We start from the raw sequence: 24,381 nt of genomic DNA, 5'->3' as shown, positions 1-24,381 counted from the left end.
TTGTAACTGGAATGTTATAATTATATTTGTACTAATCAAAAAGAGATTTTTGAGTCTATGATTTTATGACATGTAGTATGTTTTAAGATTGAAATGACGAAGGAATGATTAAAGTATTATTACGAGTAACTTCAAGGAATCACATATGAAGTAATGTAAGCCCAGAAATTGCCTTCATAAATCAGCATGTATATTGTCAAATCTGTTAGCCTCTTACGTGCATTTTTAATCTAAACGTAACCATTTGGCTATCAAAATCAGTCTTAAAAAATGACATCAAACAGTGTTATACAAACATAAGCTTTTTTGTTAGGCTTGCAACATTAAACTTTTTTATAATCTAATTTCAACCTCAAAACAATAAATAATCGCCTGTACAATCACAGTAACTGAATCCTAACTAATTATAATACTTCTGCATAGCCTAGTAACAATTTGTAAATTGTGAAGAATAAATCTATTTGACAGGCCTGTTAGCAATAAGGCCCTCAGCTTCTTGCTTTGCAGCAGAATGAGGTAAGATCTATCCTTCTCTTGCTGTTGTTAAAAACATTTCAACAGTTAGTTCTTTTTCCCAGAAAACGCTGCAGGTTGGTTCCAGGTTAAAAAGCAAAAATTACCACGATTGAATTTTACACTTGACTATGCTTTGGCCAGGATGCATGATAAGTTAAAGCATACTGAGAGACTATTTTTTTTTTAAGAGGGAAAACTTGATAGAGGATTGTATTTCTAGATTAGAGAGTGGGCACTGTAATCTTTCTGACATTGTAAACCTGAAGCTGGCTGCAGGGAAAATAAACATTACAACACCCGACACTTAAACAATTGTACCTATTCGGTTAAGTAACAAAAGCGTGAGGCACCTGGAATCAGCAGCATTTGTGCCTAATGCCAGCAACAATATAAAGCATTCAAGTGACATTTGATAATGAGCAGACAGTGGAGGCATTACACACGTCTTTAGAAGAATCAGACTTCCTACCTTGAAAAGACAGATGGAGGTAAGTTCCTTTATAAAAAAAAGTTGTGAGTAAAGCCAGGCAGCAGTTGCAGTAAATTGAGTCCTTTCAGTCACTGTATACATACAGCAGTTCTGCAATAAGGGGAAAAATATAATGGGAGGAGCGGCTGGGAGCGAGTGACCTCCTCAAGCTGAGTCCTCTCTGTGAACCAAGCACTGAGAACCACTGCTCCTGATTTGCATGGATTATCTCCACTTGAACAGATACAGAGCAGATACATTTAAATTGAGCTGGCACAATGGCAAAAAGATGGAAGAGTGAATGAATGAGGGACAGCGCAAGAGAGGGAGAGAGAGAAAGAGAAACAGACACGAGATCGGAGAGCGTGTATAAGCTGGTTCTTGCAGAACTGTGTCTCAGAAGAGCTACAGCTCCCTCTTCATGTCACAGTTGTAAGATAAGAAATGTTGTCATTAAGAACTGGTTAATCAGAGGGAAAAATATACCCAGATTAGCTGATGCTCCGGCTGATCCGATTTTTGTGAACGTGTTATGAGTCCTTCTGTTTTGTCATCAGGATTTTAGAGGGTAGGCAGAAAATCTCTTATTAGTTGCCAGGTAAACACATTTGGATAAAACTCGGAGTTTTGAATGAGAGCAGAGCTGTGACTTGATTGACGAACGTGCCAGTGAAGGAACGTGGACAATTTGTTAAGTAGAATATTTATTTTGAAAGAGAATTAATCCCTGTTAACTTTTAAAGAGGTAGTGGTGTATATTGCAGTGCAAAAAGAAAACAGCATTAATTAATTAATTAATTCCTCGAAAGGACCCAAATATACAACTGAAAGGAAATGTGTTGTTTTGTAATCTCCTTAGGCTGCTAATTGGGTTCTTTCCCCACTTCGTGTTGTCTTTTGCTGGCATTTCAGAAGAGAAGAAATCCTTCTTTCACTACAATGCAGATGTGTCTTTAAACATACAGTGATTACTTGCCTTTCCCTTTAGTATCATCAGAGCTTTATATATTCTTATTCCCATTTTTAAAATGAGAAGGAGGGAGCACAATACGATTGTAACTCTTGCCAACAGTCACTCAGTAAGTCGTGGCAGATCTCAGGAGAAAAGAATAACCCTCATTTAGCAAGTTAACGGGAAGCCTGCCTTCTCTTTGTGTAAAATTGTCTGCGGATGCCCAAACAGCCAGGCAATTAGGTCAATTCAAAGGAAAAATCAGTCAAACCAGCTGGTTGACTGAATTGATCATAGCCTTGGGGAAGCCATTATTAACTTGGTGTGAACCAAAGGACATTGGTTAAATATATTTCAACAAATGACATTAAAACTCTCAACATACACATGTGTGGGATATTTGCAGAGAGTAGTAAGGAGACCGGTCAGATGTTTGCTGCTTTTGGGAATCCGCATCCTGTCAGGAAAGAGAAAGAATTTCAACACACTACACTTACAGGAACTCTGACTTGATGGACAGAAGTTATACTTTAAAGGAAATCTAAAGGAAAATGCCAACACACATTTTCATGAGATCTAGTGAAGATCTGGAATTTCTGAAGTGTGCAGATTTAGTGACTATAACAGTGTTTAGGAAACAATTGCTTGAAAGTAACAGGGTGAAGACAATAGTTATTTTATGTCTCTGACATCCAATGGTCTGATTGCTCTCTGAGGGGACGGGTGAGTTCTCAGGTTTCTGATATCAATTTGGACACAGTTTGCACACAGGCTGGAGTTGGAATGTTACTGAGGTCTTAATGTGACTTTCAGATTGTAAAACTCTTTGGAGTCAGGGACCAAATACTCTCTTTTAAAATCTCTCCCCAAATATTTTGAAAGCGTCCTTTACATATTTTAGATCTTTCATAAATGTGTGTGAAAATATATTGGAAATAATAGTAAAGAACTTATATTCTCTATATCTGTTGTTTGAAGTAAAAAATGGACCCATGAACTGTAACGTCTTCCGTACCTTCATGAAATAAAAGGAGGTGAAATAAACATAATGTAAATGTCTTGTCATATATGGGACTATAATGACAGTTCAGGTTGTATATTGACATGTAAGTTTAATTAGGTGTCCCCTTCCTCATACCAGGGGATAGCTTCCAGAGGATTTGAGTCACAACTTTCTAGGCACCAGTGCTGACTCAGGCGATTTTCAGCTTTGTGTCCATGGACAAATTGCTGAACTTGTGTGCAAAATGGAGATAAAAAATGACTTTTATTATACAGTTGATGTAAGGAATAGAAGAAAGGGCTCAGCAGAGCAACTGGGTAAATACCTAATCAGTATAAGCTTTTCTTGTTTAATTATTATAAACCTGTTTCCATTGAACTTGATTGTCTCTCTCTGAACTGGGAAGTGTTATTATGGTTTCTATTGGATGCAGGGAAAAAAAAAAAAGATGACTTCTTTGTTCTTGGTTTTTCTTGCCATTACATGAGGAAGGCTCCTTCCTGGTCTCTGACAACCAGAAGGGCTAGTGCTTCTACCTTTTTATAAAAGACAGAAATAGAAGTACTATTCTCAGGAGAGCTAGAGAATGTTGTAGCAAGCAGATCCAACCTTCTGCACAGGAACAGGAAATGGCTTGTGTGGTACAAAGTGAAGGGCATCCAGAAGCTCCTTGTCCAGAAATATCTTCCCATCTGTCCTCTCCTATTTCCTGAAATGCCACCATTAGAAGTTTATTTCTATGTTTTACTGGCTTCCCATTCTTTCTTTCAATGCACATACTATTGGCAGCATTCACACATTAACAAGTTTACACTTAGAGTAACACAGGAATTCATAGTTGTTTTAATTATTCTATCTGAAATACTTTCTTCCTGTAACTAGAGGAAGGCCAGCAATGCCAAGGGAAAGCCAGATTTCAATGACGGTGGAGAGAAAGCTCGTTAGGGATACACCAGACAGCGTGTGGAGATGCATATATACAGCACTTGCGTGCACTTGGATCTTCCAGTATGTGAGACATCTTGTGGCAGGCACTCAGAGAGCAATGCGCAGGTGCTTGCCCCTGGTGCACTGGAACAAGGAACAAGGCTTCATTCATTCATTCAACAGACACTCACCAAGCGCTTTGTCGGCAAGAACCTAGGGCTACCCATTTCAAAATAGATGATGCTTGTTCTCGTTTCTGTTGGGGATGATGGACACACGTGTGTAAACAGATTGAGTCTGGTATTGGACATCTGTCCAAAGGAAAAGGGTACAGAGGAAAGAGGGCAAGGAAGGCAAAGCACAGCTGGAGTAATTGAGAAGGCCTTTATGAATGAGGCGATGCCGGATGCGACTCTTGAAGGCAGAGTGGGCCCTGATGGACACGTAAGGGAAGCTGGCGAGGCTGCGGGGGTGCGCCAGGTGGAGTGAACATGGGTACAGAGGCGGGGCGGCATGAGAGAGACAACCGGCTGAGACCATCAGTTGAGTATGTTCAGAGCACAGGAGGAGTGGGAAATGGGGAAAGATGCGACTAGAATGTTAGAAAGAACTGAGGAGCAGCTCACGGAAGGAAGACGTGGGGCACAAGCTCGACAGATCCTGTGTACCTCTGGGCGTCAGCCTCAGATCTTCATCCCCCTCTGCCTCTGCACGCCTCACGCTAGCATTCGTCTAGGCTTCCCAGCCCTGGGGACACAAACATAGGGCAATGTTTAAATGACAAGGAGTGCTATCCCCAGTGAGAAAAGAAGGATGTAGTTGCCAAAGATTGGATTGGAGATTTAAGTCTTCAGGGGGCTGAAATATTCCAAAATTGTTTGTGAGTTTCTGCCACCCCATTCCCTAACCGAAAGTGCTGAATGGCATATTCATCTATGAATTAAAATTAATTGTGTTTGGAGACTTTGGGATGTAGCAAATCAGGGTGGGAATCACTGCTGGAGCCCTGGAACTCATTTAGCATATAAAAAAATACAGCACTTTGAAATCCTTAGCGAGACAGATTACCAGCATTAATGCCATTAATACTAATGATGGTTAATAATTGGAAAATCATATTTATAAAAACAATAACGATAACGGACTCAAACCAGATAGCAAACCTCCCAGCTCTAATATAAAATGCTGTATTATAAGCTTCCTGTTCTCTTCTGTTGCTTGAATCTTAGTTATTTTGACACATTTATCCAAGAAAATATCGAAGTTTCTATACTTAACCCAAGAATGACAAATTGCTTCTTGTAAATATTACACTTACAGTAAAATTCACTGTAAGATAAATGATTACATAGATATTGGACCCAGTAGTGGGAAATATATTTGAATTCTAATAAGGACTGGTTCAAGCTTGAAAACAATTAATAACTGTCAATTTCCCATAAACACAATGACAAGTAAAACCTCCAAAAAGGGCACGCAAACCGCAATGATTAAAAAATTATGCTGATTAACAGAATGACTGAATACATTAGGATTCTTTTAAATTATCTTTCGATTGCCGTCTTCCCACTGCCTGCCTCCTGCCCAGTGGGGGTGACAGGGTTCGGGTTAGCCCAGCATTTAGTCCCAAATATTTTAAGAACACTTCCAGTTCTTTGGCAGCCAAGAAGGTGCACCATATGGATCTCCCTTCTAGGAAAACCTTGGGGTTCAGCACGAAGAGTTGAAGGGAAGTGACAGCCACCAGCCAGCAGCACTGTCACAATTGCCCTCTTCAGCCTCCTCTTAGACAATGACTAAGCATAATGGGAGCTCTTAAGGCCTGTCTGTGTTGCCCAGGGCAGGACACCTTGGATGCTTTCCCTGCCCAACCCTGCCTCTCCCAGCATTTGACTTTCACAGGCTTGGACTCCTCACAGTAGTCTTAGACCCCTAACTCCTCTCAGCACTTGCTTCCAAGCAGACACAAGTTCCTAATGGTCAATAATCTATTTACTCGATGCAGAGCCCACTTTTCTTTCTTTTTTCTGATGCCTTCCCTCCAATTTCTAAGGAACCGAACTCTTAGTCTTCATTTATCGATAGGGCTCCTAGAAAGCTCCTCACCATGTTTTTACTTCCCAAAAGTTTTTGTTCTTGAAAAAAAAAAAAAAAAGGAAGAGTCTTTGGAGAGCTAAAGGTTCTCTGGGAGCTGCTCTCACTGAATGGCTTCTCAGATTACTACCGTGTTTCCACATCTCTGATGTAGGGGGTGCAAAACACAAGCACACTACCAAGCACAGAATTGAACAGTCCAATAGACTCATTAGACTAACTGCAGCAGACAGACAATCAGCACAAACAACATGTTGATGTCCTTAGATCAATAAGGCTCTGGAAGACATTCAGGTTTAGTGCCGAAAGAAGTTCGTATCAATGATGGTTTGAACCATGAAAGAGAGTCTAAAAGGAGTTAACCGGTAGGTAGGGGAGGAGAGGAAAATCTTTCCCTTTTTCTCTTCTAGGTTCTTTGGATGGTCCAATAATTAAATTGTTACAAAGCAGATTAACCAAATTTAATTTCCTACATATGAGAGCCCCATAAAAATGTGAGTCCTAAAGGCAGTCAGGCGATTGAAGCTTATACAACCCCCTGATATAAGGGGTATGGGCTTGGGACTACAAAGAGAAGGAAGGCCAGAGGAAGGAAGAGGAGACATTTGGAGAGCAAAGGTTGCCCTGTTACAATGACAAGTTTCTTAGGTAAAAAGGTGTCTCTGGTGATGGCTCTTTACTGGCACAGGCCCTTCTCCAGTGTAAATTTAGGCAGTTGGAGTAAAGAGCTCTTTCTGGGTTTGATTGCCTTTAGCCCAAAGTAATCCTCATGCCAAGAAATATTTGGGGGTGGCATAATCTGCTCTCCTTCAATAATTCTTCCTGATGCATGGTGTAACAACAGAAAAATAGATGGGGCTTTGGAAATGACGTCATTAGTGAAAATGATTGAGCACTGAGATTTTAATTTTGGTTCTTATCTCTGTCACCAAGGCACTTATAAGTTTCCTCTGCAAAAAGGATAACAACTTGCCTCTGTATTCCATTTGTAAAACACTTGGAGTTTCCCAGACAATAGCATTGTTTAACAAGGAAGGCATATCACCATTAATGAATCCTTTGAATTTTAGATTTTAAGATGAACATCAGTGAAAAACAAAAGAATACTTTCAAAAGACTTTAGTTTCTGCAAGGCATTCCAAAGGAGACCCATGTGATTCATGCAAAAAAGAGAGTTACCTGACCTCTAAACCTTGAAGAAAAATGGGTCTGTATAACACCTGCTACAAACTCAAGATGTAAGTATATTGTTAACTTGCATATACAAATACAACTATTCCAAAAAAAAATCTAAAATAATTTATTATTCTAGGTTAACATAAAACAATGAATATCTAGCTGCCTTAAGAAGTTATTCCAAATATTTATGTTTAAACAATTCTTAGAAATACTTATTTTGACCATTTCTTGCAAATGTCCACATTCATTCAGATTTTTTATTTGAAGCAATAATTTACCTTACCTGCAAATACAGGTTACAGATATTGAGTATATGAAGATTCTTCTTTTCAAAAAATTTTTAATGTTTTTATTTTTGAGTGATAGACAGAGCATGAGCATGGAAGGGGCAGAGAGAGAGGGAAACACAGAATCTGAAACAGGCTCCAGGCTCTGAGCTGTCACACAGAGCCAATGTGGACTTGAATCCACGGACCATGAGATCATGACCTGAGCTTACCAACTGAGCCACCCAGGTACCCCAAACATGAAGATTCTGATGCAGATTCAAGAGAATGGAGATAGATCAAGTGATCATGACATTTGCAGACTGGCTTGCATTTCAGTTCATCTACTGCCTGATTCTTTCACTCATTCATTTCTTTAAAAAACAAATGTGTATTCAATGTCTATTGTTTCAGGATACAGTAGTGAACAGGAGAACCTTTGTCCCTGCTTATGGGGTGGTTAGCAGAGAAGACAGACACGAAAATAAGCAATTATATTAAATGATGCTCTAGATTGCAAAATCACAACAATACTTGGTAACTTCTCCTATAGATAGATGGATTCCAGCTCTTCATCCTTTGATTCTGGACTGGTTTTGTGACTTGCTTTGACTAATAACAGAGGAGAAATTGTGCCAGTTCTGAACATAGGCTTCCAGAGGTCTTGAAGCTTCTGCTCTTACACTCTTGGAACACTTTGACTGCTCTAAACAAACTCAGGCCATCCTGTGGGGGATCAGAGACCATAGAGAGACCCCAGCCATCATAGCCATCTCACCTGAGGCCATTGTGAGTCAGGCAGCTGCTGCTGACCCACTAGATAATTGCAGATGCCTGATCAAGTCCAGACCAGAGCAAGAAGTCCATGGCCCAGACCAGACCAGCAGCACAGTCAAGAGAAGCCAATTGTCAATCTGCAAAACCATGAGCTAGAGACATGTTTTTGTTTGTTTTAAGACACTAATTTCTGGGGTAGTTTGCAAAAGCAAACTAAAACAAATGACCAAAAAAACCAAAACCAAAAACAAAACCAAAAACAAAAAAACAACCCAAAAGGTTATAATAGGGATGACCTTGACCTTAGGGTGCAGAGCATAGAGACATATTGATCTAATCTACTGAAGTCAGAGAAAGCTGTTGGAGGGAAATGACATCCATCGTGAGACCCGCTGGGCGAAAACTAGCGGCAAGCTAATGACCTTAATACCCCAAATATACGAGCTTTATAGAAAAGGAGGCATTCCTACCATATACATCAAAAGTAACTCACAAATATTTAAGCCCCTAAACCTTGGATTCACCCTTGACTCTACCTTTTCTCTTACATTTCACCTAAAATCTTTTGTAATTCTGTCCTCTACTTCTAAAATGTGTCTAGAATCCAACCCCTTTTCACCACCTCCATTACTACTGCTCGGGTACAGGTCACGTACTCACCCAAATTATTGCTTTGTGTTCTACGGTCTGTTGGAGTCCCTTGGACAGTTGTCCTGCTTCCCTATAGTCCATTTCCACCACAGGAACTGGAATGAACCTGCTCAAACACAAGTCAGATCTTGCTGCTTCTCTCCTCAGAACTCCATGTAACAGATTGAATGTGGACTCAAAGAAGATGTGATCACACGCTAATGTCCAGAGCCTGTGAATGTGACTTTACTGGAAAAAACAAACAAACAAACAAAAGTTGTCTAGATATAATTAAGTTAAAGATATTGAGATGTGGGGTGCCTGGCTGGCTCAGTCAGTTAAGCATCCAGTTTGGGCTCAGGTCATGATCTCACAGTTCGTGAGTTTGAGCCCCTCATTGGGCCCTCTACTGTCAGTGCACAGCCTGCTTCCGATCATCTTTCCCTCTCTCTCTGTCCCTCCCCTGTTTCTCTGCTTGCTCTCTCTGTCTCTTTCAGAAATAGTGGCTCAGAGATGATCACATGAACAGTGAGGCAGAGATCCTGTTAATATAGTCCCAAGCTAAGGAACACCTAGAGCCACCAAAGTCAGGAAGAGGCAAGGAAGGAGTCTCCTATAGAATTTCTGGAAGTGGCATGGTCCTGCCAATACCTTGATTTTGGACTTTTGACCTCCATAACTAAGAAAGAATAAATATCTCTTGTTTTAAGCCACTTGGTTTGTGGTCATTTGCTAAGGTAGTCCTAGGAAACTGACACACCTCCAAAGGCTTCATGTGTCATTCAGGTTAAAACATAACTGCCAAAGTTCTTGCACTGACCAACAAGCCCATGCCTGGACTCTTTCCCCCTCCTTCTGACCTTTCTGGCATCATATCCTACACTTTCTCCCTACCTTCTTCACTTGGACCTTTGGCCTTCTTGCTGTGCCTCCAACACACAGAGCAGGCACCCTTTTCAAGTCCTTTGATTCATTGTCCCCTCTATCTAGCATGCCCTTCCCCAGATACCTTGCCTGCATGACTCAAGATTTTTATGAAATGTCTTTTATGTAGTGAGGGCTTCCCTGGTCACTCTATTAAAATTCCATTTACTGCCTAACGTTCCCACTCCCAGCTCAGTCCTGTCCTCCTTTCCTGCCTTACTTCTCCCTACAGCTCTTGCCATCCTCTGAGCTAATATACATTGTACTTACTCATTTGTTTGTTAACTATCTTCCCAACTAGAATGTGAGCTCCACAAGAGAGACATTTTTTGAACTTCTCTCATTGCTTTTTGCCCAGCACTTAGGGGAAATGGCCAGTGAATAATTTCTCAGCTTAACAAATGATATGTTTATGTGTTGAGAAAAGTATATGGGGAATCCAAGAACACCCTACTTCTGCTACTTCTGGGGAACATTTCCAAATCTCTCCAGAAGTCCCATTAGCTGTCGAATAGCATTCATACTGCTAATTCTCTGAAGTAGAAGAGCATAGAATCTCTAATTTTGCAGGACAATGACACTATTCTGTTATGGCAAGACGATCATATACAATTTGTACTTTGAAACCCTTTGGTTTTCACTTGTCACTTTATATTTGACTTCATACCAGGTTCCAGAACTCCCAGCGAAATAGTAATGAGGGTATAGCAGCGGTGCTAACAACAGGTAATGCAAGTTAAAATTGAGGGGCTTAAAGAAGGTTTGAAGGGAACAGGATCAAAAGGTGAATACTTATGTGAAGCAGTCTTGGGACGAGGGACAGAGAACATGTATCCTTTGCTGATTTTCTTTGATGGGATTTCAAAGAATTTAGGACATATTCTTACAGAACGGTAGTTTCTATGCATCAATTACATATATACTTGGTTGTATAAACACAGAAAGAGTTTGCACTAATCTTGCCTGTTCATGCTTCCTATATAGGGGACTATGAACTTAAATGCCAACATTTGAATTGTTATATATATAAATATGTATATATGTGTGTGTGTATATATATATGTGTGTGTATATACATATGTGTGTGTGTATATATGTGTGTATATATGTATATATGTGTGTATATATATACACACACATATATATTCAGTATTCCTTTCTTCAAAATGTATAGGAAAATATAAATAAAATGTCACATCTTTTGCACCATCTTGTCATCAGAGGAAGAAAAATGGAGAAGACAGAAGGTTCCAGAAGTTTCTGTTACCATACCTGTATTATCTTTCTTTAGTAATTTTGCTTTCTTTATGTAACTCTAGAGATGTTTGCATAGCAACAAAAACTGGGACAATACTTCTATCCTTTGAAAAACAATGGGGAGCTGAAATGAAAATATAAGCAATCAGCAGGAACGTAAATGAGAGGCTGTATTCCAGAAGTGGAATTAGTTCAACTAAACCAATGTCTAACATAGTCAAGGAGTTAACAATGTTGTGGTATTTTAATTAGGGCTGGAATTTGGGTTTGGTTCAGATAAAAATCCTCAACTGCTTATCCCTGGCATACCAGGACTGCCCAAACATCTTGGTCTGCAAAATTAGGCTGGGAATAGCGCCCAAATAGGATTTCTGAAAAGATTTTTGGGATTTTCTTCTTTGACTAAGGCTTGAAATTCTGCAAGGATTGCAAGAATAGTCTTTTTTTTTAATGTTTTGGCTAGAATCTGGGAGTGAAATAACACAAGAAAAATGTTTATATGTACTTGCAATGCAAAGTTACCTATGTTGCTTATATATATAAACAATGTTTGAGTGGAATTGTTTTATTTATTTTTATTTCGCTCAAGACATCAACAATAGAGAAGCAGACTTAACTATCTGCTTCACTTTGATGACAGACTAAATGGATATCTATTTAAATAAAAATTCCAGCAAATCTAGAAATTGGCCATATATGGGAATTATAGCATTTGAAAATGCCCTGCAATATTGTTTTCTAGTGCTTTGCAGTGAAAAGGGGTGGATGAGATGTTATCTTTTCCAAATCTTTTGCACCTAGTAAAAAGTGGTCAGAGGAAGGAATTTTTAGACTCCTAAGTTAAATAAGTTGGAAATATATGGAAATTAGTTATATAAATTCCAAGAAAAATGACCAAAAAAAGGAAAGTGTATCTCATTCTTTTAAACAATTTTTCATGTTTATTTATTTATTTTGAGAGACAGAATGCATGCAAGTGGGGGAGGGGCAGAGAGAGAGGGAGAGAGAATCCTAAGCCGCTACATGCTGTCAGCACAGAGCTGGATGTGGGGCTCGAACTCATGAATTGTGAAATCATGACCTGAGCCATAATCGCTGACGCTTAACCGATTGAGCCACCCAGATGCCCCAAGTGTATTTCATTCTTTCAACAAAAATTCATTGAGCACTTTGATGTAGAGGTTACAGTGGATGTAAGAGACCCCATGGAGGTTGCAGTGTAATGGTCTAATAGGGGAGACAAAGAATAAACAACTAAATAACAGCAACTTATCTGTCTACATTTTTGTCTATTTCCCTACCTACCTATCTATCATGTATCATCATCATTTATTTAATTACAGGCTGCAATATGTTTTATGAAGGATGCAAATTAGGCACTATGCTATAAATAAGTGGAGGACTCTTTGGCTGCTATAGAGAAGGGCCTGGAGCAAGACATAGTGGAGGTGGAAAAACCCAGGAGGAAATCATTGTCATAGTGAGTCTGTACCATGAAGGTGGCTTTGACTAAGGTGGGAGTAAAGGAAATAGGAATGGACAGATCCCAAATGCAACCTAGAGGTGGAAAAATTAAAGGACTTGCTGATGGGGGATAAGGAAAATGGAAGACTTGAGAATGGCTTCCAAGTGTCTGGAGTTAGCAGTGGGTAGGTGGTCACGTCACTCACTGTCAGAAATGGCAAAGATTAGGGGAGGGGCTAGATTAGAAAGAAATCAATATTGAATATTTTTTATTTGCAAGATTTGTGATACCTCTAAGGAGAGAAGTAAATAATATAGTCTGTTGGATATATGAATCAGATGCTCAGAGGAAAGTCCTGGTCTAGGGATACAAATGAGGGAATATAATTACAATCAAGTATCTCTTCTGCTTAAACATCCTCAGGGTATTCCCATTGCTATATAGCATGCAATTCAATGTCTTTAAGATGTCATCGAAGCCCATCTACTATCTTACCTTTACAACCTTATAGGATTTGTGATACATGAAATTATTTTTTCCTGGATGCTAGTATGAGTTAAAATGTAAAGTGACAAGTGAAAAGTGAGGTGCTCAATTCTGCATGGGATCTTCCTTCAGAAAGATAGTGTCCTCTGTGTATTCACAGTTTATTTTTACCTCAGTAATAACACCTAATAGACTACATCACTATATGCCTATTTATAGTTCTGTCTACTCTACTAGAACATGCATTCATCAAGGAAAGAATAGTTTTTATGAATCTTGTTATAACCAAGGCCTAATATCCAGAGCCCAGAGTGCTTGACACATAGTACATGCTTAATAAATCTAACTGGTAATGCATATTAAACGGGGCAAATAAAAATTAAATTTGCCTGGAAGATTTTATAGACCCTCTGAGCTCAATTCTAGAGTATTATTGAGCCAGTGCAAGGAATCTCATGAGGACAAACCAAATGTTAATAAGTGACATTTTGATCTTCCATGAAATGTTAAATTGGGGTGTATAGTGGATTCTGTGCATGGTAGTGAAAGTTCTGAACTCCACTGACATGCTTGGTACTCAAGAAGGAAGCTGAATGGAGGGAAACTTGTAAGAAAAAGAAACCTGAGGTTCTTTTCCCCACCAACTTGGCTCTTACAGATGTCATTATCAGAACAAAGAGTGTATAGTTTTCTTTCCACTTCTAAACATGCCTGGTCTGCTTCTGGGATATTTCTTTCCTTCTTCAAGTCTATATTGGAGGTGAATTTTCGGCTGTTTTTTCTATAGCAGTATGTTGTGGAGTAAATTTTAGGATACACTATGGCTGACCTCCTCATTCCCTGGGGATGACTTTGTCTACTTATGAGTCCTTTTCCAGTTTTGCCCAGATCTTCTTCAAGAGAAATTTAAAAGGTCTGGGGCACCTGGGTGGCTCAATCAGTTAAGCATCTGACTCTTAATTTTGGCTCAGGTCATGATCTCACATGGGATTGAGCCCCATGTTGACTCCGTGCTGACAGCACAGAACCTGTTTGGGTTTCTCTCTCTCTCCCTCTCTCTCTCTCTCTCTCTCTCTGACCCTCCCCTGCTTGTGTTCTGCCTCAAAATAAATAAATATGCTTTAAAAAAAAAGGAATTTAAAAGATCTTTAGAATCATTCTGGTCTCTAGTTGGCAATAAGCTCAAGATCTTCTGGTATGTCTAGTTTTTAGGCCTAAACTATTCTGAGTGACACAACAAATCCCAGAAGACTTGGAAGTTTTAGAACTATTTTACAATTCAGAATGTGAGCATGACAATGTCTGAGAAAAACTGATGCATTGAAAGAAAAAAAAATGAAACATAAAGGGTAGCAACTTGAGCTTGTGTATTTTTTTTTAATTATTAATGTTTATTTATTTTAGACAGTGAGAGAGAGAGAGGCAGAGAGAGAGAGGGGGACAGACGATCTAAAGCAGGCTCTGTGGTGATAGCAGAGAGCTGGATGCAGGGCTTGAACCCACGGACTATGAGATCATGACCTGAACTGAAGCCGGACACTTAACCAACTGAGCCACCCAGGCACCTTGAGCTTGGGTTTTAAGAATGGTTTCCTATTATGTGATTAAAGACAGAAACTGTCTGGAATAAGGGACACAATTTCAAATGCCAGCAGGGGCCAGATAGGTAGAGTGAATGATCAGGCAGAAAATCAATAAGGAGGAATGCCTGAATGGCTCAGTTGGTTGAGCATCTGACTCTTGATTTCAGCTCAGGTCATATTCTCACAATCATGAGATTGAATCCTAAGTTAGGCTCCACACAGAGCTTGAAGCCTGCTTGAGACTCTCTCTCTCTCTCTGCCGCTGCTCATCTCTCCCTTTCTCTCTCTCTCAAAAATAATTAAATAAACATTTAAAAAAAATCAATAAGGAAACATAGACTTTAAATGACACATGAACTAGACTGACTTGATAGATACACACAGAGCATTCCATCCAAAAGCAGCAGAATACACATTCTCCTCAAGAGCACATGGAATTATCTAAGGTAGATCACACATTACGACACAAAATAAGTCTCAATAAATTTAAGAGGATTGAAATCATATCAATCATCTTCTCTAATCACAATGGTATGAAGTTAGAAATCAATTAAGAAGGCAACTGGAAAAAAACGCAAATATGTGGAGACTAAACCGCATGCTACGGGATACACGATGAGTCAATGAAGAAATCAAAAGGGAAATTTAAAAAAAAGTTACAAACAAATTAAAATGGAAATGCAACTTATCTAAAATCTACGGGATACTGCAAAAACAAAAGAGGAAAGTCTCAGATGAATACAATTAGAAATGAAAGGGAAGTTAAAACGAATACCACAGAAATACAAAGGATCATAAAGGACCACTACGAACAATTATATGTCAAAAAATTGGACAACGTACAAAAAATGGATAAATTTCTAGAAACATACCATCTTCCAATACTAAATTACGAAGAAATAGAAAATCTGAACAGATCATTTATGAGTAAGAAGTTTCAATATTCAAAAACCTCCAAAAAACAAAAGTACAGAAGCAAATGGCTTCTCTGGTGAACTCTACCAAACATTCAAAGGAGATTTAATAGCTAGCCTTCCCAAACTCCTACAAAACATTGAAGAGGAGAAAATGCTTCCCAACTTATTTTATAAGACCATCCTTACCCTGACACCAAAACCAGACAAGGACACCCCCAAAAAAGAAAATTATAGGCCAGTATCTCTGAGGAACATAGATACAAAAATACTCAACAAAAATAATAGCAAATGAAATTAAATGATACGTTAAAAGGATCATACACCATGATCAAGTGGAATGTATTCCAGAGATGCAAGGATGGTTCAGCATCACACATCAATGTACATGATATGCCACATTAATAAAATAAAGGATAAAAATCATAGAATCATCTCAATAGATGCAGAAAATGAATTTACTGAAAGTTCAACATCAATTTGTGATTAAAAAACTCTCAAAAAAGTGGGTCTAGAAGAATGTACCTCAATATAATAAAAACCATATATGACAAAACCACACGAGCATCATTACTGCATGATGAAAACCTGAAAGCTTTCCCTTTAAGATCACGAACAAGACAAAGATGCTCACTCTCACCACTTTTATCCAACATTGTATTAAAAAGTCCTAGCTGCAGCAATTAGGCAAGACAAAGAAATAAAAGTCATCCAAATTGAAAAGGAAGAAATATTTACAGATGACATGATATTACATATAGAAAACCTTGCAGACTTTGCCAAAAAACCGTTAGCATTAATAAATGAGTTTAGGAAAGTTACAGTATTCAAAATTAATACAAAGAAGTTGCTTGCATTTCTACACACTAATAACAAACTAAAGAAAGAAAAATTCAGAAAGCAGTCCCATTTACAATTACATAAAAAAGAATAAGATACCTAGGAGTAAAATTAACCAAGGAGTTGAAAGACCTATACACTGAAAATTATAAAACACTGATAAAAAATTTGAAGAAGACACAAATAAATGAACAAGCTTTCTATGTTCATGGATTGGAAGAACTAAATTATTAAAATGTCCATATTACCCAAAGCAATCTACAGATTCAACCCCTATCAAAATTCCAATGACATTTTTCACAGAACTAGAACAAAGAATTATAAAATTTGTACAGAACCACGAAAGAGCCCAAGTTGCCAGAGTAATCTTGAGAAAGAACAAACTGGAGTTATTAAACTCTCAGCCTTCAAACTGTACAACAAAGGTATAGTAATCAAAATAGTATGGTATTGGCATAAAAACAGACACATAGATGAATAGAACAGAATAGAGATCTCAGAAATAAACCCACACATATACAGGCAATTAATTTATGACCAAAAAAAGCCAAGAATATACAATGGGGAGAAGGACAGTTCTTCGATAAATGGTGTTGAGAAAACTGGACAGCCACAGGCAAAAGAATGAAACTGGACCTCTATCTTACACTATACATAAAAATTAACTCAGAATGGATTAAAGACTTGAATGTGGAACCTGAAACCATAAAGCTCCTAGAAGAAAGCATGGCAGTAAGCTCCCTGATATCAGTCTTGGCATTGAATTTTTGGATCTGACCAAAACCAAAGGCAACAAAAGCGAAAATCAACAAGAGGGACTGTGTCAAACTAGAAAGTTTCTGCGCAATTAAGGAAACCATCAACAAAATGAAAAGACAACCTACTTCATGGGAGAAAATATTTGCAAATCACACATCTAATAAGGAGTAAATATACAAATTATATAAAGAACTCAAACAATTCAACAGCAACAACAAACAAACAAACACTGTGATTAAGGAATGGGCGGGGGATCTAAATGGTCATTTTTCCAAAGAAAGCATACAGAGAGGCAACAGGCACATGAAAAGATGTTCAATAGCAGTAATTATCAGGGAAATGCAAATCAAAACCACAATGAAATATCACCTCACACCTGTTAGAATGGATATTAGCAAAAGGACCAGAAGTAACAAGTATTGGAGAGGATTTGGAGAAAAGGGAACCCTTATACACCGTTGGTGGAAATAAAAATTGGTACAACCACTATGGGAAACAATATGGAAGTTTCTCAAAAAATTGAAATAGAACTACCGTTTGGTTCATCAATTCCAGTTTTAGATATTTATCTAAAGAAAATGAAAATATTAATTCAAGAAGAGAAATGCACCCTTATGTTAATTGAAACATTATTTACAGTAGCCAAGATATTAAAACAACTTAAGTGTACATTGATGGATGAATAGGTAAAGAAGAATATAATATACAATGGAATACTATTCCGCCATAAAAAAGAAGAAAATCTTGCCATTTGTGACAACACAGATGGACCTTATGCTGAGTGAAATAAATCAGACAGAGAAAGACAAATACCATATGATTTCACTTATATGTGAAATATAAAAACCTAAACAAACAAAACAAAGCTCTGATACAGAGAACCGATTGGTAGTTTTCAGAGGAGTGGGAGTGGGAGAAATGAGGGAAGGGGATCAATTATATGGTGTTGGATGGTAACTAGACTTATTGTGGTGATCACTTTGTAGTGGATACAAATATTGAATTATTATGTTGTACACCTGAAACTAATATAAACTTGTATACCAATTTTACCTCAATAAAATAAAAAAAGAAGGAAAGTGAATGAGTGAAGCATGCCTAGACATCATCATATACCACATCATCATATACCACAAGGATCATCATATACCATAGCCAATTGGACAGTGCATGCCCTGCCCAATCTCACAACACACATAGTAATTAAAAAACACGAACAAAAAAACAAATGTGAGTGGCACCTGGGTGGCTCAGTCGGTTAACCGTCTGACTCTTGATTTTGGCTCAGGTCATGATCTCACAGTTCATGAGTTCGAGCACTGCATGGGTCTCTGTGCTGACTGCAGAGCCTGCTTGGGATTCTCTCTCTCCCTCTCTCTGACCCTCCCTCCCTTAAAAATAAATAAATAAACATTTAAAAAAGAAAAAAAAACACCAAGTGTGAGAGAGTCAACATGAAAAATATGTGTCAGATCATGCTACTCTTCTGTTTAGAACTCTCCTATTATCCTCTTCCTTCTCTCCCTGAGTAGAACGCAAGGCCCTTCCATTGCCTCTGTGAGACACTACTTCTCCTGTACCTACCTCTCTGACAACAAGTCTTACCACCCTCTGCTCTTTCCAGCTATTCCAGCCCCTCGGCCCCCTCACTGATCCTGGAACACAACCAGCATGCCCAGGTCTCAGGCCTTTGTTGCATCCTCTGCCTGCATTGACCTTCCCCCAAACTGAAAATGCAGTCCATCAATTTGGCAGTTCTCTATTCAAATGGTGCCTTGGTATAGATGATCATGTGATAGCATGATGCCTCTGTCACTGTCTAGCACTCTTATTCTGTCATATCTTTATAATATTTATCACAAGCAGACCTTTTAATATTTCTTAAAACATTCGATGTGAACATACAATGTCACTTCAGTAGGCTCTTTTCACATATATATATATATATATATATATGCATGTGTGTATATATATGTGTTTATGTATATGTATATATGTATGTATACATAATATATATATTTACCAGCATATCGTGGTTTAATCCTGATTAGACATCTCAATGTATGTGTGTATTGAAGGGGCTGGATTTAGTTGGGTTTGAAGTAGCATACAGTTTTATTATTTTTCTCAATTTCTCTTTCAATATACTCTGTTGAATTATTTTTTCCTGCCCCAATATGAACTTGCCAGTGTAGCAAAAGCCCTACACCTCAAAGAAATGCAAAATGAGCCATTAATCCTCAAAAAATATGCTATAGAGATGAGTGGAATCATGTAAAATATTGATGTGTATATTTGAGCGATTTTTGTATTTTTTATTTATATGAATGCAACATATACATTTAATAGTTATTTATTGTGGAGGAAGATCGATGGCAATATCTGCTAATATATTTGAAATTCCATTATAGTGAGGACATTACTCTAAGAGAAAAATACAGCGGAATGAGTTTAAGAAAATTGAGACAAGATTATCTGCAAATCTTCTCAACAATTTGTCTGTAATGACACAGGATTTGTGAACAATATCAAAGAGAATAAAGGAATCTTTACGTTTTTGCAATAAATAACCTTTTATTCCCTCCCCCTTATAAAACAAAGAGAAACACTTTTAGGGAGAATGATGGTGAAGCATTATGAAAGTAATGGAAAATGCTAAGGAACTATTTCTGTGTCTCATTATACAGCTTGAATTGCTATTCCAGTATCCTACATTTGCTTAAACAGTTAACTACTGCCAAACATAGCAGTAGTCGACTCTCTGGAAAAGAGACCGTGATTGTACTGTCTGCCTGTGGAACATGGAACACACCGATGCCGATGGGCTTGCAGACAGTATGGAGGCCTGGCCCAGACTGAGCCACATGGCTGGTGTTGGAGCGCTTGCGGAATCTTGCCTTTGAACAGTCGAAATGTGAATTAACCCAACTTGGCAGTGAAGTGAAAACTCCCATCTTCAAACGAAGTGGAGGATAGTAAAATCAAGGGAACCGAAATGCACAAACAGTGCAAGCTATAAAATAGTACAGGATTTTTGTTCTCCTTTGAATGTCGCTCCTACATTAAAAAGCAGGCTTCTTCAGAAAGTTCAGGCTATCTGAATTATCGAGGCCTTCTTCTTTTCCAGACATTGAGAAAAAAACAAAAACAAAAACAAAAACAAAAACAAAAACAAAAACAAAAACAAAACATTGGGTATAAATCCCCCAGTGACTCATCTGGGGGAAGAGTAACGGTTTAACCAGTTGGTAAAAAGTGGAGAAAGGGAGGGGTTCTGCTCTTCCTGCATTGAGATTTTCTTTCCAGGATCAAAACACTGTAACAGGCTAAAACTATTAGTGACCTGTTCATTTGGAACAGATTTAATATATCACAATATGAAAGTGATTCTAGAGGGAAGGAGAAGCACATGTATATTTAGATCATATACATTATTAATAATAAATAAACTTTTTTCTGGCTCAGTCTTGGGCTTTCCTTATAAATTGAAAAGTAGGAAATTGCTGAAAAAACACAAATTTCACATTTCCTCACAGTCACTAGGTGGTTATCTTTCATTTCAGGCAAACACACAATACTAAGGTCAAATCTCTGAAATCAACGTGAATTACCAAACATTGAAATGAATATCTGAAGAAATGAAGACAAACTATGACCTTTGCTTTAATTATCTCAATAGCTCTACCCAAAGTATTGTGTACTGTACATGAATCTAGAGACACAGTGGGGGACATGGGAACATGTCTCTGAGGACAGAGATCAATGAATATTTACATCTATGAGAACTGCAGCTCAGAAGCTATACAAAAAGAAGACCACTATCTCAAGGCTATATAGTAAGGTTATTTCTCCTTATGGTGTTTTTTTTTTTCTCTCTCTCTCTCTTTCCACCCCCACCCTACAGATTCCCAGTTCTATAGCTGAATAATCAAGAGAAGTCTAGTAGAATTAAGCTTTGGATCTGTCTTTATTTTACATCTACATGACGGGGGAATTTAATTAATGTCTCCAAATTTCAGAATTTTCATCAGTTATACAAGGATATAAACAGCACCTATCAACAGGTTTAATAGGGATGTGAGGTCAAGGTTTAGAACAGATAGTGGGTGACAAACATTCATCAGAGTGTCTGACATAGGGTAAGTATTCGACATTTGTTAGCCGTTGTTACTCTTCCTTTCCTGCCACTAATGTTTGTCCTATGGCAGTTTACCGAAATTTAGAGATTATGTAGTTTTTGAGCGTAATTCTTCAGAGCTAACTACCTCAGGGTCTTTGATGTCCCATTCCAAATTCCCAAAAGAGGAATTTGATTAGCTTGGACCACAAAGTCACCACCATGCTTATGAACTGCCTGCCTTTTCATGGATGTCCATCCCTGGCCGAATCAGCTGTGCCAGGGGGACATAAGAGAAAAACTGAAATCAAGTGGACTACCCTTCATATAGCAGGAGTTATTCATAAAGATGTATTCTCTAAGATGCATGTGCAGGTTGAGGAGGCATGACAGAAATTCCTGGTAAACCATGGTTCCCCATTTTGCTGATATAATATACACCTCATCACACTATTGGCATGTCACGTAGCTCGTTTAGGTCTCCAAATCTGATTGAAGAATTTTCTGAATTTTCAGGTTTCCACCACTGACCAAGGATATTGGACGATTTTCATCTCTTCCCTTCCCTCCGATGACATGAGGTAGAGTCTGCATCTGAACATGAGAAATAACTGGTTGTCTATGTAGCTGAATTGGTCAGTATTGTTTGTCACAGCGGGTCCTCACAATCAGTCCAGAAGTGCCACGGTCCTGCCGCAATCAGGATTGATTATTATGAAAGCCAGCTGTGGCTCATCTATTTCACTGCAGATGGCCACAGCCTTTGATTCCATTGAGAAAAGTAATTTGTCACCAAAAACTCAAATGCCGCCTTCACAGTATTTTACTTTCAAAGACATAGGGAGGATAAATGACCATATGGACCTGAATGTGGATTTGTCAGACCTGTGACTGAGTCTTTTTCTGTGCTGCATCTGATGAAATGGGGGCTGTTGGTTCCCACTTCTAAAGTCCCTTTGCATAAACAAATTACAGCGGGTTCAACTGGACATAATTTTTGGTTCTGTGGCTTGCACAGACATGACATGTCTGGGTTCACCGCTTAAAAAAATCCATGTAACTCCCTGTGAAAAGACAAATGTATCACTCTAGTCATAATAATATAATATAATAATATATGAAGCTTCTAACAAATGGCTTTATTGTTGTACTTATTGCTTCCCAATTTTGATAAGCATTTAAGTTTCCATACAAAATTACTTTATTCATTTCAGTAATAAAGAAAGAAATAGATGAAATAGAAGTTTGATTTAAAAGTCTCTGTTTTGCTCAAGATAAGCTGGTAAAAAGACATTTGTTGAAGTTACTAAGGACCAATTTTCAAAAGCTCACTGCTAATTTGAACCCTATCAAAAGAACACACATATGTGCACCCATTTTTCAGTATAAATCAGGAAATATGAATAATTGAAGTGCTTTGTGCTCTAAATTTTCATTAAATATAACTCGGATGTTGGTCCCAGGACTCAGTCTTGTGTCAGGTTTACTTTAGCAAAATAAATTAAAGAAAAAAATGGACCAGATAAAGCTTTCTATTAAAAAATCCACACAAACTGAATTAAAAAAAAAATGTTTAGGAAAAGTAATGGATTTGTAATGAATTTCTTAGATTCCTGTAAATGTATTCTTTTATTTTTTTTAAGGGTGTATTGTTTTGGTCATTCAAAGAGCTGATCTTCACGACCTAGATGAAATCAGATTGCTATCCAGTGTAATGAATTCCCTAAAGAATGGAAAGACACTTTTCCAGGGGAGAAATCAGGATATCTTGCTTAATAAATTACTGCTAAAACTTGGAAAAAATACAAAAAGAAAATAAATGGCTGTAGATCTTTGTGAAACAGGCCAAGTATACTTTCAGTATGTTATTCGATAATTTATAAAGCATGTTAAATCACATGTCATATGCTGGGTAAAATAATGTGTATTATGTTATTGTACTCATTCTAGATTTGCATTGAAAAGAACATATTATCAGCATGAATGTTGCAAATAAGCTAAAACGTAAGCCTTCAGGATAGCTTGAGGAATTTATGTAGTTAGACAGCCTTGGATTCTGAATCTTTCTTTAGCCATGTCCAGTCATCAGATATCTAAAGGTTTGCTATTGTTTTGTCCTTCACCTACAAAAAAAGATGCGATGATGTTTATCTGCAACTCTTATAGCGGATGGAAGAGTAGCAAAGATCAATAGGTTAATACTTATAAACCACAATTCAGGTGACAAAAAGTCTGCAGATGCATAAAATAAACATTATGCTAATGATAGACTATTGATCATAAAAAAATTACTCTGCTCCAGGGTAACACCTTTCTTTTTCTTTTGTTCTGTGGGTTGTACGTGTGTTAGTCTTAGATAGATAGTAAGTAATAGTTATAATTATCATTTAATAACCCCAAGACTGATGTGAAGGCCAGAGGTCTCAATATTCTTTCTACAAGGATTTTTTTTATTACCAAAGTTGTATACCTGAGACATGAATAAATTAAAACCTTTCACACTTTGTCAGATAAAGCAAAACATATACTAAGATGACAATAAACTCTGTTGTTCTAGCTTTTTGCTTAGGAATCTACTAAATAAAATCATTTTGAAAATAATTTATATTTTGTGTAGTGTTTTTAACTTTTTCAAAGAATTTCCTATTTTTGTATATTTATGTTCATTTGCTGCATATGAGAATGTGGATATGTAGGAAGGTCAGAAAGGAATTACAATTCTTCATTCCAGTTGATGATGATTTTTCTAGTGATCCAGACTCATAACTTCAGTTTAATCTCTATTTTTTCTCTTTGCTCACGACCTTGAGTCACTTGTCAGTCTTATATATTCCTATACCAAACTATCTCTTGCACTGTCATTGCCACCTGGCTTAGGTATCATATCTTTTCGTCTGTATCAGTGTCACAATCTTCAAATTGGTCCTCCCATCCCTGGCTTTACCCTTCTTAATGCATTCTTCACTTTGAAAATCTGCTTTGCTACTATCTCTGCTCATAACCTTCCATGATTCCCTACTGCACCTACACTAAATACAAATTCTGTACTCGGATTTCCCTTTTCAGTCCCAAATTCTGGTTAAAGAGACACACTTTGGGATCGGCTTGAATTGAGTTTAAATCTTGATTCTAACCCTTGCTCTTTGTATAACCTTGCAAATATTATTTAAGATCTTTGAGCCCATCAGAAGGTTCATGTGAGGTATAAATTACATAATTAATT

At 37.7% G+C, this 24,381-nt stretch overlaps 1 protein-coding gene and 1 long non-coding RNA gene across 2 annotated transcripts in view; one reads left to right on the top strand and one right to left on the bottom strand.

Moving 5' to 3' along the window:
• The window catches only part of ADGRL2 (adhesion G protein-coupled receptor L2), a 623,946-nt gene extending 622,720 nt beyond the window's left edge, over positions 1-1,226 (bottom strand). Inside the window, exon 1 of the mRNA XM_045036067.1 lies at positions 986-1,226. The gene's annotated coding sequence lies outside the window, so the exon portion shown is untranslated. The remainder of the gene's footprint in view (positions 1-985) is intronic.
• LOC109502413 lies at positions 469-23,852 on the top strand. The gene is made up of 3 exons (XR_002160986.2): positions 469-1,004; positions 21,675-21,739; positions 22,802-23,852. It is a non-coding gene; the product is annotated as an uncharacterized LOC109502413 (long non-coding RNA).
• The last annotated feature ends 529 nt before the right edge of the window (positions 23,853-24,381 follow it).

This window comes from Felis catus, chromosome C1, assembly GCF_018350175.1.
Source record: "Felis catus isolate Fca126 chromosome C1, F.catus_Fca126_mat1.0, whole genome shotgun sequence".
Classification (NCBI taxonomy): domain Eukaryota; kingdom Metazoa; phylum Chordata; class Mammalia; order Carnivora; family Felidae; genus Felis; species Felis catus.
This window is presented reverse-complemented; position numbering and strand designations above follow the sequence as displayed.